Consider the following 21,331-nt stretch of genomic DNA (forward strand, 5'->3'; position numbering starts at 1 on the left):
AGAGGGGCGGTGAATTCGAGGAAGTCCCTTGATGAGAAGAACTGCTCAGTGGCTGCAACAAAGGGCTCAAACATCAGGACAATTGTGAGGATGGAGCAGGACTGGGTGGTGTTGCCTTCTGTTGTACAGAGGGTTGCTAGGAGTGGGAACCAACTTAATGGCACCTAACAACAACAACAACAACAATTTCAGTAAACCCTGGATGTCATGATGACGTTATGATAATGGTCTCCCTCTTTCAGATGATGTGTTTTCCTTTGCCTTGTCTTTGTCTTGCTTAAGACAAGTTCTCCCTTAATTATATTTATGAGTGAAAGAGATCATTCGCATCACAGAATGATTTGAGACACAGTGTCTGTAGCACAATGTTGGAAGGGTTTGTAGGGAGGGGTTGGAATGGGTCAAGCATGGGTGTTTTTTATAGTCCTTTCCAGAACTGAGAACCACTCAGAAAGGGTCTCACTGTATTTCCAGTATAACAATGGAAACAGCGTTTCATTTCCTCCTAGGGATGTTCAGGATCCCTTCTCCACAGTGGAGACCAATGGAGAGGTTCTGAGAGGGAGATATCCTCAGTGTGCCAGCATCTTTTTTGTGAAAAATGAGGTACAGAATCATCAGAAAAAGTTAAAATCTTAACTAACTGCCATGTCTGTATCCTCAAGCTTCTGGCCTCAATTTGTCTAATCCCATGCTTTATTCTCATTGACTACCTCCAACTTCATTGCTTCCATCTTCTCCACTTCTTTCCATACTTGGTTCCTTCTGTCTGAATGGCCATCTCTTCTCGGGTGATGAACATACAATTGTTTCCCAAGGTCCATTCCTCTCTTCCTCTGGTGTCCACGACACATAACACATACACACATTCATGCCCCCACCCCATCTCCCACTCCCCTCTCCAAACACACTTCATTCGGACTCTCTCTCCCAGTCAGCTATTCAAAAGAGTACTCTTGTTTGTCCCATTAACTTACTGTTTTTGCCAACTATGTCGTTTACCCTTTGTTTCTTTCCTTGGTTCTGTAATCATATGTAACGTATAGACAAGAGTTTAAACCTAGCCTAGGACTTGTCTCCAAGATATTAATCAATTGAGTGGGTCATAAATTATTAGATGTCAGAGCAAATAAACAGAGGAGGAATGTAGTTAACTCATACTTTTGGAAACATCTCCATGAAAATGGAAAATTCCATTACATATGTTTACATGAGAAATCTTCAAAATTTTTGTGAAAAAATTGAATAAAAAGGAAATGGAATATTTTCATGAACTATTTGAAGCCTCCTCATATATTTTTCACTAGACACAGAAGAGGTAAGAAGACAGTGGGATAGCATTTTTCAAGTAGAGTGAGAAAAAGAGAAAATTGCATTTATGGAGTCAATTCAAAAGCAAACACTTGCCACTGAGTCAATTCCAATTCAGAGCAGCCCTACAGGACAGAACAGAATGGCCCATTTGGACTGATGAGTCTGTTACTGTTTAAAGAAGTGGAGAGCCTCATCTTTCTCCCGCAGACCTGCTGGTGGAGTTGAACAGCTCACCTTGTAGTTAGCAGCTCAACCTGTAACCCATTATGCCACCAGGAATCCTTATTTATCTCACTCCCTGCCATGGAGTCGATTCCAATTCATAGGGACCCTACAGGACAGGTTAGAACTGCCCCAGTGGATTTGAGTTTTGATAATAAGGAAGAAATAATAACATTTTAAAATAAAAAAATAATACACCTCCCCTTCCCTTTACTGGTGGATTTGGACATCAGGCTTATGTATGGTCTTAAGGCTCAAGGACAATGATAATCTACATTAGTTTACAGGATGCACAGGATAGAAAACAGATGAGACGAATATAAATTGAGTAGGTAAACATGAAATATTTTATTTTCTTTCTTATCATACATTATTTAAAAGACAATGAAATTGTGCTTAAGAAATAAGCCAACACTATGAAGGTTCTTTCATTCATACAAAATTAAGAGAAAAAATATGACAATCACTAAAAAGGGGAAATAGTCCTTTGAATGACACATGACAAAATTATATTCGTGAAGTGAGATGTGGGTACATGACACTCAAAGGACCAAGTCTAAAGGATGTGTTGATACCTTAAATCTGAATGATATGATTAGTGGAAGGCGCACATTAAGAGCCTTGGAATAACCACTACCGTGAGTTCATTAGTTCATCATAATGTGATGATGCTCTTGTACAATCTGTATATGATCATTTGAAAAAAATAAAATGATACTGCTTAGTTTAATATTGGGAAATTTGTGCATCACGGTTGTATCCTTCTGCTATCATCATTTAATCTGTGTGCTGAGCAAATAACTCGAGAAGCTGGGCCAGAAGGATTGGAAGAAGACGTATTGACTATCTGTGATATGCAAATGACACAAGCTTGGTTGCAGAAGTAAAAGGACTTGAAGCACTGGTTGATGGAGATCAAAGACCACATATCCTTTAGAATAGATTGCACTTTATCATAAAGAAACAAATACCCTCACTGGATGAATAAGCAGCATTATGATAATAGGAGAAATTTTTCAAGTTGTTAAATATTTCATTTTACTCTGGTGCACAATCAACACCCATGGAATCAGCAGTCAGGAAATCAAATGACAATATGCATGCGGCAAATCTGCTGCAAAAGATTCTTTAGTGTAAAACAGCAAAGATCACATTTTAAGGACTAAGGTGAGTCTGACCATGGTATTTTTCAACTGGGCCGTAGGCACGTGAAAGCTGGGCAAAGAATTAGAACGCTCAAAGGAGGATGGGTTCCTTTTAAATATGATGTTGATGAAGAATACTGAGTGTTGCCAGAAGGAAGAACAAATCGCTTTGGCAAAAAGACAGAAGAAAGGATGGGGAGACGGTGTCTTAAATTCTTTAAACATGTTATCAGGAGTAGGACATTCTTGGTAAAATGGAGAGTCGTTGAAGAGGGGGAAACTTTCACTAGATGAATCAGTCCCTGACAGCAGCAACAGGCTCAAGCATAAGAACAGCTGTGAAGATGGTGCAGGCCACGTTTCACCTTGTTGTCCATCGGAGTGCTGTGAGTACATCTGACTCAACAGTACCTAATAACAACAGAGCAAACTGCTTCAACCACAGTAATAAAAAAGTTGTAGATAAGGCCATAGATGAGGTATAAAGGAAACACGATGTTCCATTGATAAAAAGTTGAACTAATGGCTTATAGTAATGGAACATTAATACAAAAAGGAAGACAAAGGAAGCAAAAGGAGGGGAGAATTGATAAATGAAGCATAAAAAAAAGCTACAACCCAACCAAACCATTCACGACATTAAATGTAAATTCACTCACTATGCAAATTATAGGGCATGAATTGTTAAAGCTCTAATCGATACTGTCTAATAAAAGACATACTTTGGTAAAGACAGAATATCTAAAGCGAAAGAAAGGAATAGATGAATAAGAGAGAAAAATTGTAGATAATGAAAAGTGAAAAACTGAGGATATATGGAGAGTAGACAAAACCATATATTGATCTTTATTATCTATAAATTGCTATGCTCTTCAAAAGATAATGTGAGAATTGAGACCATAACAAAAACAAGATGCAGACTGGGAGAAAGTACTCAGAGCACACATATATGGCGCAAGAGGACACCCGGAGAAATGAGTCAAACATCCTAATTGAAAAAATGAGCAACCTATTTGACTGGATGCTCCATAATGTAAGATATAACAATGACCGACAAGTAAGCATATTAAAAATGTTCAACATCATCACTTATCAGGTATATACAAATTAAATTCAAAACGAGCTAGAGTCCCCTACTAGAATGAGACTGGAATTTAAGAGACTAGCAGTGCCGGGTGTTGAAGAAAACAAAGCAACTGAAAGTCTCCTACCCTGCTGGTGGATGTGTACAGAAATTTCATGAAAATGATGTCAACTTTCTATGTCTATTTCCCAATAGCTCCTCCCCTCTTCTCATGCATCTTTGTAAAGACTACGCTACTTTTTTTGCAGCCACATATACAAAAAATAGTAGAATGCTTATCCATTAATATTCCATAGGGGGGAGGTCTTGGCTGGAAGACAAATCTAGAAGATAGGTTCAAATAATTTGTGTAAACATACATGACGTAGTGCAGCAAATTGGCAGAGCAACCATCACAGGAAACATGTCTCAACTCAGTGACCCACGTGGTGTTGTCAGGGACCGTTAAGTCATTTATATGCTTGGACCCATTGCTGCAGGCACTGTGTTAGTCCTCAAGGAGATAGATTCCTTTTCCACGGATCTCCTTTACAAAGCACGATGTCCTTTTCTAGGAAATGGTCTCTCCTGACAGTGTAGTGGTTATGTGTTGGATGACTAAACAGCTTAGTTGTTCAAAACCCCCAGTAACTCTTCAGGGGAAAGATGAGGCTGCCCGAGACCTCTTTAGAGAATTGAAAAGGAAGGATGTTACTTTGAGACTAAAATGTGCCTGGCATAAGCCATGATAGTCTCCATTTCATCATATTCATATGAAAATTGGTCATTGAGTCAGGAAGACTGAAGAAGAATCCGTGCATTTGAATTGTGGTGCTGGAGATGAATATTGAAAGTATCATGGACTTCCCAAAAGGATAAACGGATATGTCTTGGAATAAATATGGCCAGAATACTCCTTGGAGACAAAGATGGCAAGATTTGGTCTTACGTACTTTGACATTTAAGGAGAAATCAGTCCCTGGGGATGGAACTTGGTTTGGCAAAGTAGAAGGGAAGCAAAAATGATGAGGGCCTTTGAGGAGATGGATTGACACAGTGGCTGCAACAATGGGCTCAAACCTGGGGACAATTGTGAGGGTGACCCAGGACTGGGTAGTGCTTCATTCTGTTGGACGTAAGGAGGCTGGTGGCTGGGAATGACTTGATGATACCTAAAAAAAAATAAAAAAGAGTTACAGTCTTGGAAATCCACAGGGACAGATTTACCCTGGTGACGCCATGAGGGGCACCATGAGTCAAAATTGACGTGATGGCAGTGATTTTCTTGGGTTGGTCTCTCTGGATAAGTTCATTTACCATGGAGAAATGAACATGTATGCTCATAAAAAGGCTTTCTACAAAAATATTCACAGAGACTTTCTTCATCATAGCAAAATCTGTAAATAATATACATATTTATCTATCAATATATGAAAAAATAAGTTATAATCTAACCATACAAAGGAAGACATTCCATAATAAAAACCAATAGATCACTGCAGCATTCACCATGAGTGGCCATCACAGGAATTACACTGAATGAGTCCAGAAACCAGTGAATCAACCACTTGATTGCATTTACAGGAAGTTCAAAACAGATTGTGGTAGTTACATAGCCTCATGTCAACTTGAGGGTGTTATGAGTGAATGGGTGGAGTCTGGCCTATCAATTAGGCCATAGTTAATGAGGCCTCTATGTGGGTATGGCCTTCTCATGAGGATTCTGGGAACTTCCTCTTTCCCCACTAGAGGTGGGCCCGACTCTCTCTCTGCTTCACATTCCTGATGACAAGCCACATGGAGCAAAGCTGATAGCAGCCAGAGCCCTGGAAATGATTCCACTGCAACTGGATCCATAAGACTTTTCACCCACTGGCCTCTGATCTTCCTGTATTTGGCATCATTGCATGTATTGCACGAGTATGAGTGGGAATTTATGGACTAGTATTGACATATGGGTTAATATTAGACTTATGGACTTGATCTGGATGGGAATGGGATGTTTTCTTAATCTACAATTATTCTTTGATATAAATCTCTCCTACACATATATGAATGTCCTTCATTTGTTTCTCTAGTCAACGCAGGCTAACACAGAGACAAAACCAATTTGTCCAGAGAGAAATCAAGTAAAGTTACCTAAAGAGGGTTCCATTGTTTTGGAAGAGGTGCAAGAGAACATTCTGGACGTATTCCCAACTGCAATTGAAGGATTGAAGTAGTTTTCCAGATACATATGTCTACCCAAACTCATCAAACTGTAACCTGAAAATGTGAAGATTTCATTGTATGCAGGCTATACTTCAATAGATTGATTTAAAAATCAATTAGGTCAAATGAGGTTCTCTTCTCTGTAGCCATTGTGCTTCATGGAATGTCTTGAAACGGATGTTCAGTTGATCGCCATGTTTAAGGCCAACAACATTACCTGAAAATGAGGACAAAAAGAAATCACCTCCCATTTCTGTAATTAGTAGGAGCTAAGTGCTTGTGGTCTTGCATCTCAGGAAGGTGACAATGGGCTAATAGATTTTAATAGAATTCACAACTCCCTTTTGGCTATCTCCTCTGGTGAGTTGTTTATTGTATTAAAAAAAAGAGTAGGCTAATTGTCTGGAAAATCAGACAAGTTAAACTCTGTCATCCCAGACTGACTCATCCATGATCATGCCACAGAACTAAGCTGAGTTAAACTAACATAAACCCATTACAGGTAGTCATAGCTGACAGTGTACTGAAAGCTCCTAATTTTGAAATTTCTAAATTTTCCTTAAGGATATGGATTTTTTATAGTTACTCAAAACATATTATGAATAATACCAGAAATGTTATCCAGTTATTATTTTGCATTATCAAGAGTAAATTTCTTAACTACACACACCATTTGTTCTCTTTGTAGTTTATTAGCTTACTTACCTCGTTAACTGAGAAGGGTTACTAATTTTACCTCTTCACAGTCTTCTGAGTATCACAGAGTCTGATGTTTTCCACTTTGCTTAGATTATTGTTTTGTCATTAAAATTTGTTTTGGCTTCTTCCCAGCTCTTCCATCAGTATGTTATAATCTTACAATTTAAATGTCTAATTTATTTCCTCATGTTCCTGGTGTTATTGAAATTGGCTAGCGCTCCTTGGAAAGGATGCCAAACCTTAATAGGCACCGAGGTAACAAAGCATTTTGTCTCCTTTTATTTTTCTATTTTCATTATACTAACACAATAAAATATTTAACCTACAATCAGATGGAAATCAACCCACCTTTTGGTGTTTGTTCATTTGTTGTGAGAGAAAGAGGGAAAGGGAGAGGGAGAGGGAGAGAGAGAGAGAATACTTTGACTTAAAATTGGTTTTATGGTTTCTCCATTCAGGAAGACAGTATTGTTATAAGACAGAATGCTGAGATATTAATTTTCATAAGACAATGATTTTTAGAGCTACCACACAGCTACAGATGATAGTTTAAGGAGTCTTGATGACCCAGTTGGCTAAACCTGGAGCTGATGAGAGAAAGGTTAACAGTTCAAACCCAGAAGCCACTCTACTCTGCAGGAGGAAAATTAGTCAATCTGCTTCTGTAAAGATTTACATCCTTGTGAATTCTATGGAATAGTTCTCCTCTGTTCTACAGGGTCTTTATGAGTCAGCTCAATGGCAGTGGATAAACACAAACATTAAAAATTCACTTAAATAATTAAAAAAAAAACCAGCCCCACAATAATTCACTGTTGTAGAGTGGATGCTTACTCAGCACCTCTATAGGACAAAGTAGAACAGCCCCTGTGGGTTTCAAAGACTAATTCCTTACTGGAGCAGGCAGCCTCAGCTTTCTCCCAATGAGTGGCTGGTAATTTTGAACTGCTGACCTTGCAATTAGTAGCCCAGCGAGTAAACATCAGGTTTAACAAAGCAAAACCCATTGCTGGGTTGGGAGAGTCTGTGTCTCTTAGTGAGTTTCCCCGAAGCCAGCTCTTTTGACTTGCAAGTGTCACCACTCACTGAAACCACCCTGTTGACCACAAGAAGAGGCAATTCCACCCATAGGCGAGAGCTGAGTATTTCCACACCCATTTAAAGAAAGACAGAAAAAAAGCACTGACTGTAGCGCTGAGGGAATTTGTAGTTTGATTCAGGAGAGACAATAAACCAGTAACTAGTGGGGGAGAGAATTTCAATTCGTGGATCCATTCCAATTGCTACATGACATGACACCCAATCTTTATGGTGTGAACATCAATTCACTTTTAGCGCTCTTGGTTCTCTGAGCAGCAAGGTACCAGATGGGCCCGTGGTGCTGGGGTTCCTCCTTGTAGTGCAGTCCGATGTTGCTGAAGCTGGAACTGCATTGGCTACCCCAGGTGGCGTGCACACACACACAGTGAGCAGTTGACTCTGGCTCTTTTCCTTTGCTCTGCTGTGGTTGTCAGCTGCGGCTGCTCCATCTTGCTTGGACTGGAAGGTTACATGCACTGCTGCTACTCATGCCGTTTTCAATGGCTAATTTCTCAGAAGTGGACACTCTTTTCCTTCTTTGTAGAAGAAATGCCGCTTTGGGTTCCTGAGATTACAAATCACAACAGCATCACGCAGCTTCATCTTTCTCCTGTGGCTGGCTGCTGAGTACGTTCCCCACTGCTCTACTACAACTCCCCCCGAGTGCGGTGGGTTCCACAGTTTCCCAGACTTAGTTGGTCTGCTCTTCCCTTTCCAGCAGAAAATTACTCAGCACTGCCCTCCCTCCCTAACCATACCCGCTGTGATTTGTCTTGTTTTTTGACTAAAACCTAGAATCCAGAATAAAGTGTTGCATTTATTAGGTAATATTGAGGCAATTCTGACCCATGGGGAACCTGTGGTAGTTACATAATCTGGTGTCAACTTGAGACTATTAAGAGTGAAAGGGTGGAGTTTTTAGCCTGTCAATCAGGTCGCAGCTTGATGACCTCATTAGGAGGTACTATGGAGATAAATAGCTCACTGAAGTCCAGACCCACACTCCATGCTTCATCTTCCTGCTGATAAGACACATGGAGCTACGCTGATGGAGCAAGAGCCCTGGACCTGGAGGAGCCACGTGGAGACCCCTGCCGATGATGAGATGCTTCCACTGCCACTGGGTCCACAAGAATTTCCACCCATTGGCCTCTGATCTTACTACATTCAGCATCATTGCATGTGTTGTGTGAGTCCGAAGAAGAATTTATAGACTGGTATCGGACATATGAGCTAATACTGGACTTACGGACTTGATCTGGAAAGGGCTGCAATGTTTTCTCAATATACAGTTGATCTTTTATATAAAGCTCTTTCTTATACATATGAGTGTCTCTGGGTTTGTTTCTCTAGTCAACACACACTAACACAGACTCTATGTAAAATAGAATGAAAAACTGCATAGTCCTCTGACATCCTCACAATTGTTCCTATGCCTGAGCCCATTGATGCAGCCACCATGTCAATCCATAGCATTGAAATCCTTCCTCTTTTCTGTCACACATCCACTTTACTAAATGTGATTTCCTTCTCCAGGGACTGGTCTCTCATGACAACTTGTTCAAAGTATATAAGACAAAGTCTTGCTATCCTTATCTATAAGGAACACTTTGACCTTACTTCTTCCAATACAGATCTCGTTGCCCTTTCAGCAGTGCATGGCACTTTCAATATTCTTCTCCAGCACCACAATTCAAATGCTATAGACCCATCTATGGTCTTCCCTACTCAACGCCCAACTTTCACATGCATATGATGCACTAGAAAAAACTATGGCCTATTTAAGATACATGATAGTCCTCTAAAAAACATCCTTGCTGTTCAATACTCTAAAGAGTTCTTGTGCCGCAGATAAACCTAATGCAATACATTCTACAGATTTACATAATGCAATGCCTTTACAGCCCCCTTGGATCATTCTAACGCCCCACCCCCCTGCCCACCCCTGAGAGTGTTATCACCTAACATGGCAAATACTGGACTGGACTGTGAGCCAAAGCTCAGGAGACACATTGTCTGAGCTAATTGTCTAATTGTGAGCATCTTTGAGAACTTGGTTTTGACGAGGTCCAACCTCATTTTTGTCAAATAATTTGGTCAGTGGCATCTCAGTACAGAGGTGGTGTGCTAAGCAGAGGAGGAAAGCTTATGTCACTGGGATGGGGTGAGGGAGAACCCATGGGAAAGGCTGGCAGGACATGTAGAACCCAACTCATTTGATGTTCCCATGTTGGGATTCTCTTTACCCTAGGTGATTTTCTATGAATAATAAGAAAAAAGGCAAAGCAAGATCTGTAAGAGAGTCCTAACTCCCTCAAAGGACAAAGTATACATTTCCCAGTGTTTGAAAGGCATTTTTTTGGCCCTTTGCTTAAAAAAAAAAAAAGACACGTTCCATCCTCAGGGAGTCACTAGTTTCAGAGCAGAAACAATCCTGTAACTCTGACCACAAGCATCCTTCATGTCAGCCTCGTATACAGCCTCCACGTCGCTCTTTCGGGTCTGAAACAAGTCAGATGTATTCATTACATTGACTTTCTTTCAGACCTCCATGCTCTGAGAACAGCTACTTATTGGTATTTATTTCACTCTAAATTAGCTATTTGCTTATTGACCCAAAATCGTTATCATCTCAGCTGGAAATATATTGGAACTCTGGTTGCCAAACAAATATTCAGCAAAAGATGAATCAAAGCATATGGGGAGGAAAACCCCACGAAGTCTGGCCCGCTGGTGTTCTGGAAGGCGCTCTGGCGGGCAGCCATGTGCCCTGCTGAACGCGGCATCCAGACTGACAGTGATCGATGTAACAGTGGGAAGGTATTAATGATACTCAGCGCCGATGGCTGAGCCACTTCACCGTCATTTGCATTTCCATTCATCATCTCTGCATTTATCATTATGAGGGGGACGCCAGAGCTAATTAAAGTCTGGGCTAACAGGGTGGCAAGGGAGTCCAGTGGCTACTAGTGCTGGGGACAGCCTGGGAAAGTTTCCAGCAGAAAGACACCAACATTACACCAAACCCAATTAACTTAATTCTTAACGAAACCATTTGAGGCTTTTTCATTTGGGTAGATGGGAAAAGTCAACACCTACCTCTTCAGTGATGCTTAAAACAAGGGCCTGGTGAGATGCCTGAGGCATAGAGCTCCTCTGTCAGTTTGCTTTAACCTCAGCCACCGCCGTCCTTGAAAATCCTTGGTTGCGGTGGTTAGGTACCATTGAGAGGGTTGAGCCGGTGATCCTGCGCACATGCAGTCTAGTCCTGCACCATCTTCACAATGGTTCTTATGCTGGAGTCCGTTGTTGTAGCTACGGTGTTCATCCATCTCCTTGAAGGTCTTCTTTTTGACTGACCTGCTTTGCCAAGCATGGTGCCTTCTTTAGGAACTAGTCCCTATTGATAAAATGTCCCAAGTACGTGAGGCCAAGGGTTGACATAGTTGCTTCTGTGGCGCATCCTGACTACCCGTCCTCTAAGATAGATTTGTCATGTCTGGCAGTCCTTGGCATATTCGGCAATCCTGCCAACACAACAATTCCCATACATCAGTCCTTCTATGGTCCTCCTTTGTATCATCCAGCCGCCTTACTATAAAAACAAAAATAAACACTAGGGTTTACTATAGAAAGTCATTTCGCACGTCTGTATGTGAGCAGCACTGAATGCTGCTCTATTGCTCTTTCAGAATTATTCCCACAGAAACTGCCTATAGACGTAAATTAAAGGATAAATTCTAGACCATGCATTTCATATTTTAGTCAAAAACACTAACATCCATCTTCAGCAACTAATGGCTCCCCTCTAATTCATATATAGTATTCCTTTCCCACAAGCTATGATCTTAAAACCTATTGTGACTTTGCTCAAAATTTACGCAATGCTTTTTCATCTGTATGATTTTTTTCCCCTTTAGTATCCATGGAAATAAATGGCATCATTAAAGGATGGGCCTTAATGTTTCCTCTGAGTTTTAATTAGAGACTGGTGTTTGATCTTTTTCACCAAACATGTGGCAGACTGTATGTTATCTTAGGGGTTTCACTTTAGTTTTCCCCTGAAACTGATTCAGGGAGTTTGGATCTGACCCTTGGAAAGAAGCTTTATTTTTATGTATTGTGTTAGTCCAGGTAGAGCAGAGAAAGAAAAATAAATCATCCAGATGAAAAAGCACTGCGTACATTTTGTGTCAATCTATCTCCTTGAGGGGCTTTCTCTTTTTCACTGTCCCTCTACTTTATTAGGCACCATGTCCTTCTCCAGGGACTGGTCTCTCTTTACATGTCTAAAGTATGTGAGAAAGAGATACATATATATGTGTATCTGCATTGTGTTAGTCAGGGTTTTCTAGAGAAACACAACACAGCAGTAGAGAAGGCTTAGTTCAGCTCATCTTGTGGAACAGTTAAGATACTGGAGATCCTGCAACTCACAAGGGCTGCAAGGTCCGAGGTCAAAGGAGACAGCAGAGTCTTCCCTCAGGGAAGGTAGGCAGAGTCTACCCACAGGCAGCAGAAATCAGGGTGGGTCAGTTATAGTCTGTAGCTCGGGAGCTTAGCGAAGCAGGCCCTAAAGTGATCTCAAACCCAAGAATCCACCAGCCTCAAGCTCAAGTAATGTAAGCAGATATTAAAGGAGCCTCAAACTTTAGTAATATGATCCACTGGTTGGCTTGGCCCACAGGTAGTGCAGCACATAGGTTGCGGCAGAGAATGAGCTAAAACAGCAGCACACTGGTCTGATGACCAGGGAGCAAGAGAGAGGGGCCATGAAGAGCAACTTATCTTGTTGCCCTACAAGCAAGCTGCAATCTGATTTATCTCTGCCCTCATGTTCCTATTGACCTAGTTGACATGATAAACCTAGCTATCACATTTGCACATAGATACTTGTACATACACACACACATGCACATATAAAGAGAGAGAGAGAGAGAGAGAGAGAGAGAGAGAGAGAGAGAGAGAGAGAGAGAGAGAGAGAGAAAGGAGGGAAGAGGGAAGAGGGAGGGAGTAGAGGGGAGATGAGAAGTGAGGAGTGGCGATGTGTCTTGCGGAGATGCACTCCTGAGGAGTTCCTCATGCACGGCCACCTCATTGAGTACATTAATGATTGTGGTTAGGATCTTCCAGAAGCTTAATCTGACTAGATCGTCTGAAGATAGATTTGGAGTTCCCATTGTCCTTCATAGCCTTCTACCTATTGTGTGGTCACAATTTAAGATCTGATACATTCCCTTCATCATATTTATATTTTGTTATTATCATCTTTGTATCACACAGGCTTTTGTGCTTCTTCAGTGTGGACTTAGTTGATGCTTCACTTGAATGGCTGCTTGTGTGAATACAAGCCACTAAGACCCCGGACACTATTTCATTTGATAGCTGGGCACCCCCTGCTTTCTTCAGCACACTTTGCCATAGCACTCTTATCTTCAGCAATCTCTCCATGGAGGCAAGTATGGAGTAGGGTCATGTTATAAGAATGAACTGTTCTTGGATTGGGGCTAGAATAACATGGGAGCCCAGAATCCATCTGCTTGTTCCAGGGTTATGAACGGCTCTGGTTTACGTTGGTGGTCATATTATGACAAAAATAAAACAAAACTAAAACAAGCATACACTGCTCCCTCAAGAAAGAAAAAATGAATGAAAGAAAGAAAAAAAAGAAAGAAAAAGAAAGAACAAAGATAAACACTGTCAAGCATCTCCCTGGGGTATAAGGCGATTGCATTGACAATGTCAATAATTTATTCAATGGCATGGACTTTAAGGTGCTATAGATCTGAGGAGTCTATGTGAGTATAGTTGTCTCACATATTTTGGACATGTTGTCAGGAGATACCAGTTCCTGGAGAAGGACATTGTCCTTGGTAAAGTTGAAGTGCAGCAACAGAGAGGAAGGCCCTCAATCAGATGGATTTGTGCAGCGGCTACAGAAATGGGGTCAAGCATAACGACAATTGTGAGGGTGGCATAGGAATGGACAATGTTTCATTCTGCTGTATACAGAGCCACTATGAGTCAGACATGACTTGATGACACCTGAAGACAACAACAACAGCAAGGCTTCACAGCGTGGGCCCGCCCATAGCCAACCCTGCAGAACAGTGGTTCTCAACCCTCCTCATGTCGTGACACTTTAATACAGTTCCTCATGTTGTGGTGACTACCCTCCTCTCCCTCCAATTATTCTCGTTGCTACTTCATAGCTGTAATTTTGCTACTGGCATGAATTGGGGCCACCCCTGTGAAAGGGTCCTTAGACCCCCAAGGGGTTTACAACTCACAGGTTGAGAACTGCTGCTCTATATCCTTTCTGGCACTTGTGACAGTTTAAATGCAGTAATAAGGAAGAGAGGCTATGTGATACAATACTAAGAAATAAGATATTCCTTGAAAAATAGCACAAATATTTAATACCAGGAAAATTCCATCCTCTTTTTACAGCCAATTGAGGGTTAATCTAAAAAGCTCGTCCACCATTTTGAACATTGACGTCTACTCATTTTCCTCACAATGAACTAAATTGTTCTAAATTTACACTGGGGGTACATAGCTAGAATTGAAATGGCCTGGGCAGAATTCAACTGTACCATAGCATAAATGAATACGTAACATAAAAAAGCAGAAATTCATCTAATACACCATTAATTGTCACACCCTTCATTAAGTCACTAACCTTGTGCTTCACCAAAGATATAAAGTAACTGATTTTCCATGTCATCATTTAATTCCAGGGAGCCCAATTCTCCAAGTATATAAACCCCTCCCAGGAGGAAGTTAAGCATCGTTATCCTGGAGACAGTCATTATTATCCATTATTATCATGAAAGGACATTTACTAAGCACTTAATTGTGCAATTCACTGATGAGATGGTGCACAGGGAATTAGGTAAACTGAATGTCTTGCTTTCAACCAAAATATTGGACATGAAAGAGAATGAATACAATGACAAACCAAGATGGAATCAAACATTTAACAAATCATTAAGGAAGGCTGCTTAGATAAGACATTGGTATGTTAGAAATTCAACCCTGTATGTGTTGGAATGGACTGGATAGCACTGTGTTTGGTATCACATGTTTTTGGGGTGACTAAGAATTTCTATTTCAGATCTCTCTTAGCTGAACAGAGGCAGGCAGGGTGGTAGGTAACTTTCAGGCACAGGACAGGTTCTGTACTGTGGGTGAGATCCCAAAGTGAGGCTGGGGATGCTAAAGAACAAACTGCCTTGCAAAGTATGAGAGGAAGGTCTACTGGGGGACTCCAGCACAGCAGGATGTTCTGCCTCGGGCACAGGAAATTCATGGATGGACACATCTCAGGAGACACGTGAGCTTCTGGGGCACTGGGATAATCACCTGGGTAACACATAATGAAGACTTTGAATAGCAAGGATATTTTAAATGATTCATAGACATCACTATTGGATATAAAAGTACTAACTTATTGTTATAAAATAAGAGGAATGAAGAAAGGAAGTGCCGCTAGGTAACTTGTGCTTGAAAGTAAAGGTGGGACCAGCAGTTAGGACACACGTGCTTTAGGGTAGGTTTCTTGTCTTTGACACTGTGCTAAGCCATGTTGCCTAGGGAAATAAATCCAATGACACTCATCTATGTTTAAGAAAGAGGTTTATATCAAAAGGTTATTATATATGAAGAAGGCATCTCAGCCCAGTCTAACTCCAGTCCATAAGTCTGAAACTAGTCCATAAATCCCTCTTCAGACTCATGTAACTTCAGGCTGATGATACAGAAAAATGTATAGGAAAGTTATAGGTTGATGGGTGTAGAGTCACATGGATACAAAGCTCGCAGAAGCATGGCAGACTCCAGTAGCTCTCAGGGCCTGATGGCTCGCATGGACCACCCCTGGATCTGGACACACAGTCCTAGGGAATCACTAGTGAGAAGGAATGTAAAAGAGCAGAGAGAGAGAGAAAGAGAGAGAGAGAGGCAGTTCTCAGAGGCCACACCCACAAGGAGATGTCATCAAGCTACCACTTGATTGTCTAGTTGTCTTAAAATCATCCAACAACCACTGACACAGATGACTGCAAGATGTATGACTTACATGGTGGTTGCTATGAGAGCTGATGGGATAGCAATTTGTTAAGGGGTACAAGTGGTTAATCGGCTCATATTCAAAGTGTAAGGGTAAGGTTTTAAGTCTACCCAGAGATTCCTAGGAAGAATGGCTGGGTAGATTTTTTTTAAAAGACAGTTCATTGGAAGGTCTATCGAGCATGGTTCTACTTTGACTCAAGGGGCGGGGCACCTTGAGTTGATATCAACAAAGCTTTTGTTTTTCATCCAGACTATTGACTTGGTGGTAATGAGTTTGGCTGCATCCATCTTTTTTTGCCTCCTTTGCCTGTAAGGCCTTACCAAGGCCAGGGAATCAACCCAATGATGGGCAGCTGCCTCGGCCAAAGTTTGTGGTTTGCAATTCACAGGTGGCTCAGGGAGGTCTTTGAGATGCCAAGGAATTCTGACCTCCCTAACGTCTGCTTGTAGTTTATCTCAATCCACACAGAAGGAGACATACTCGATGACTCTTGAATCCCAGTTTCATTTTTCTGAGGGTTTAGCCTAACTCGGTTAGAAGTCCAGCCTTGTACTGAGAAAGAGAAGATGTATAGGATATATGTGTGGTGACCAGAAGATAGGAGGATCCTCAAAAGGTCTACTTAGACAATTCTCAATATCATCAAGGGATGGAAACCACAAACTGGTAGGAGGGTGCTGATCAAATTAACTACTATGGATGCAGCATTTTAGTCAAGGGACACCACACATTACTTTGTTCATGGGATTATTTACTGTCCTCAGTGTCAATTGTTTTATTTTTTTACTTTTCTTGCTGTTGTTAGGGCTGATGAGTTAGTTCTGACTCAGTGATCTTGCGTGCAGCAGAACAAGACATCTTCTAGCCCTGCAGCATGCTCACAAATGTACGTATGCTTGAGCTTACTGATGCAGTTACTGTGTCCATCCATGTTGTTGAAGGTCTTCCTCTCTTTCATTGTCCCTTTACTTTAAACAGCAAGATGTCCTTGTCCAGGGACTGGTCTGTCCTGACAATTTATGTCCAAGTACTTGAGACAAAGTCTCACTATCCTGTCCTCTAAGGAGCATTCTGCCTGTACTTTTTCCAAAGACAGGTCTCTTTTATCTCTTGGTAGTCCACGATACTTTCAACATCACTTGTTTTGGTTGTGCTGAATCATTTTGTGTTTGTCTTTATGGACTTGTCCCTCAAAACGTGGCAAAACGCCCACCTTTTAAACATGCAGTTGACTAAGATTGGGTAATTGTATCCAGCTGGCAACCAGTATTGTTGCCATCCTATAGAATATTTCTATTGCTCCAAAATGTTTCCTTCTGCCCACTCGCAATGGGTACCCTTCCCCATTGTTGTACGCTTCAGTCATTCATTCTGTCTGACTGTGTGATAGCGCAGAGTCTGGATGGGGCACAGTAGGGTTCTACATCCCCCAGCTGGGGGGCATTTGCATCCTTTCCAGTTTTGGGTTCTCGTGAAAAAATAATGCTGGGAGGAACTTTCAGGTGCACCAAGGCTTGAGGAGTTACGTGCTTCACTGCTCTGGCCTGGATGCATAGTGGTGGTACTGCTGGGTGGTAAGGGATGCTTTATTGGGTAACCTACCACCACAGTGTTTTCCAAAGTGATTTGACTTGGATTATGACAGATGTAATTAGGTTAAAATGAAATACCCTATCCTTTGATCTCCCTTTTGGTGCATTTTAAAGTTGTTTCAGTTTTTAATATTTTCTGCTTCCACTCTGATGGTTTTCTATTTTTTTGTCTGGTTATTGTTGTTGGAATTTGTTTATTTGCTTGCTTTGCATGAGGGTGTGTAGTTGTGTTTTGTTCTGTATGATTTTCTGTGTGTGAAATCCAGGATAGGTAGATCTGTACAGAGAGTAACTGGATAGAGGCCTGGCATTTGGGGGATGGAGGGGAAGGGGGAGCTAACAACGAATATAAAAAGAAAATATTCCGAAACTGATTGTGGGGATGATTGTGTAAATCTTCTTAATATGATCAAATGATTAGTATGATGTGTGAAGTAGATCTCAACCACTCTATTTAAAAACAAAAAGCAAAATGTGAAGTGCCTTGGCTATTTTGCATTTCCATTCCTGTCAGGAAGGGAAGCATCCCCTTTGTTTAAAGATGCTTCACCTTCATTGTGGGAGTGGTGCCTTTGAGATCTCAGCTCCTCCTTCTCCCCTCTTCCTCTATTGAAGTTAAAATATCCTCCCATTTTCATGATGTTAATTTAAAATTCTGTGTTAACACTGTCAAAAGGCTCATCAGCGAGGCAGTTAGGAGGCTAGCATGTCGTGTCTACCCCACCAACAGATGACTCGCTATGTTTCCTGTTGCAGTTGTCACTGTTCCTTCGATAGGGTACCAGATGCTCACGTAGCACCCAAAGAATATTCCGGAGTCCTGCTGCCCTGTGAACACCAGAACAGGTCTGTGCAGTGGTGTTCAGTATTAAGCTCTTCATATGTATCTACATAGTAGTTGATGTTCCGCTTTCTTGTCTAGGTGCGTTAATCTTGACCCCGACCCCTCCCGTCAATGTTTCTTTAGTCAGAGCATGCATGGCTGTCAGTCAACTGTTGTTTTTTTCTTTTCCTTCCGGTTCAGCTAGAGCCTTCAGACCTGACTCCACTCCTCTGCCAAGTGATCATAGCAGTCCTTGAAAGTTCGTATTCATTCAAAGAACAGCCTGTGTCTTAGGCAGAGCAACCATGTGGACTCTAATTCCAATTGAATCCGCCCTATGTTACACCTGGTACCTGAACATATTTAGCTGCCCCCTTTATGTTATCTGCCAATAGAAGGAGTACACAGAGCAACCTTTTTTTCTGTTGTCTTTAAAAAGTACGCAACACTTAAGATTACAACATATATTAGTGGTTGACAGAGATTGACAGCAGAAGGAACTAGGGGTTAAATGGTCATTGGCCATTGTGGGCAGTACTGATGAACATGCTTTAATGTAATAACGACGATGATTGAACAAGTTTGCGGAGATATTAAAAAGCACTGAATTATATATTTTAATAAGGTGAATTTCATAATATCTCATTAAAACTGTTATTTGAAAATACTTTATCTCGATGTATGTACGTATGTATGTATATGTATATATTATATGCAAATAGTGGCTATAGCAGTGTATTGGTTATGAATAGAGTTGCTAACTGCAAGGTCAGTAGTTTGAAACCACCAGCCACTCTGCTGTAAAAGCCCTCTTTATGAGGGCAAGCCCCAAGTTATTGTTACTAGGACCCCAGTTCATGCATGCGTGGGTTTAGTTTAAATAAGATGCGTTTAAACATCTGTCTGCAATCAGTGGATAGCCAAAGACGAGTTATGTCAGCCATGCACTGGTCTTAGTCTCTTGAAGGGACCTTCAAAATTGGTTTTAATTAAAGCATTGGCTTCCCAATGAGTCGATTGGGTCAGTCCAATTCCAGGGAAAGAGGTCAATCCAGAGGGTCATGGAGATTATTTTGGGATTCCTTTATGGGTTTTCTTGAAGGAAACAAGACAATATAGGGGGATCATTGTGAAGCAGTTTCAACAAAATGGGAAACTGCATTGGTGTGAACAATGTGAGTTGTGTATGTGGTGTGTGTGCATGTGTGTAGACAATGAATGCACTTGTTCATTCTTCAAAGATAGCAAGGGCTGTCCTTTGAGAATTGCATTGGGAAATTGATCCCATGTATCTCTACAACGTCAACCTTTCCCCTTCACACTTCTTTTTGTTCTAAAAAGTCCAACGGCATTGAAAAGACACCCGAGCTGAGACTTTTGTTGTTGCCCAAGCTCCTGTTTGAGGAGCAGATACACTGGAGAGTGCTGAATTCTTGGGGGTGGGACCCCAAACTAATAAAAACTGCCGTCAACTTGACTCCAACTCATCGAAACCTTATAAGACAAAGTAGAACTGCCCGTCTAATAAAAACTGCCGTCAACTTGACTCCAACTCATCGAAACCTTATAAGACAAAGTAGAACTGCCCTTATAAGACAAAGTAGAAACCTTATAAGACAAAGTAGACCATAACCCTTGGCAGAAAAAGTTCTGTCTTTCTCCCATGGAGCGGCTGGTTGTTTTAAACTACTGACCTTGTGGTTAGCAGCCCAACATGTAACCATGACTCCACCAGAGCACCTTTGGAGGAGACAGCTGGAAACACCACCGTAAGGATTGTAAAGACCTAGATGAAGGCTATTTGGAGAAAAGGTAGGTCTGCATTTTGCAATTTTTGTTCAACAAGTTTCCATGGTTTTGAGATGATACCTTTTGACCCACCCTTACACAGACTGGCCCGCAAGCTACCATTTGTGGCCCATGCTGAAACTTTCCTTGATTTTAGGGTTCTCTGTCTTTTCTGAGCTTCAGTGGATTTGGGAGTTTTCTTTTGAAGTCTTTGCACTCTTTCAGTTCATACTTAATCACTATAGTGGTTATGTGTTGGGCTGCTAACCACGAGGTCAGTAGTTTGAAACTACCAGCCACTACATGGGAGAAAGACAGTACTTGCCACTTCTGGTATGAATTACAGTCGAAACTCACAGCGGTACTCCGTCCCATAGGTCGCGATGATTCAGAACCGACTCAATGGCAGTGAGATTGGTTCGGTTTGGGGTAACAGAAAGAGAGGGTGTGTACTGGAGACTCCTTCAGTCCCATCCTGTTTTAAACCCACTGGTTATTTGATATGGCATGTCTACCTTCATACCTTCTTTCTAGTTCAGAATGTGTCAGTGGAAGTATAAGGTGAACCACACCCATACTTTAAAACTTTCTATCACATATGGGGAAACATTGAAATAAAATAAGACAAAACATATTTGAAATCTGTTAATTTCCATGTGTGATTGATATAAAAACAAATCATGCAATGCTTTTCATATTTTTTCTTTGTTTGGACTAAAGCTTCAAAGTGTGGCAAACATTTAACATACACATGACCTCTCCAACCGGGCACTAGATTTTCAGTGACTCTGATTATGTGTAGTCTCAGCAACAATGAAGCAAAACAAAAATAAATTGTATTCAATGGGGAAGTCATTTACACAGCTTCTGTTTTGAAATTTTAATTGATAGAGGGAAAATTGATAAATTCAGTTTCTCAGTCAAAAAAAGCCTATGGGTCACTGACCAGAGTTGGACACTATAGGGCTCAATTATCAGTGACTGAGAGGGATTGACCAGGGCCAGGACAGTAAAGAATCACCTTGGTAATATCATCAATTTCTTTACACTTTACAGATTAGAAAGTGTACTCAGAGCTGCTTTCCACCTTGACATAAATAATGGTGATGTGAAGGCAGACTTGTAACTAAGAAGGATTTGAACTTGACTTGCTTCTTCCCAGGCTCCACAATTAATTTAAACCCCAGGAAGGTCAATGAATCACCTACTTCAAGCATTGCCAAGTGCCTCACATGAGAAACTTTTCACTTGTGCATAGACATCTATACCCTACAGAGCCGTGTGTCTTGCAGCAGGAAGGGTGGCAGGCAGGTCACAGAT

Source organism: Tenrec ecaudatus, chromosome 2 (assembly GCF_050624435.1).
Source record: "Tenrec ecaudatus isolate mTenEca1 chromosome 2, mTenEca1.hap1, whole genome shotgun sequence".
In the NCBI taxonomy this organism is placed as follows: domain Eukaryota; kingdom Metazoa; phylum Chordata; class Mammalia; order Afrosoricida; family Tenrecidae; genus Tenrec; species Tenrec ecaudatus.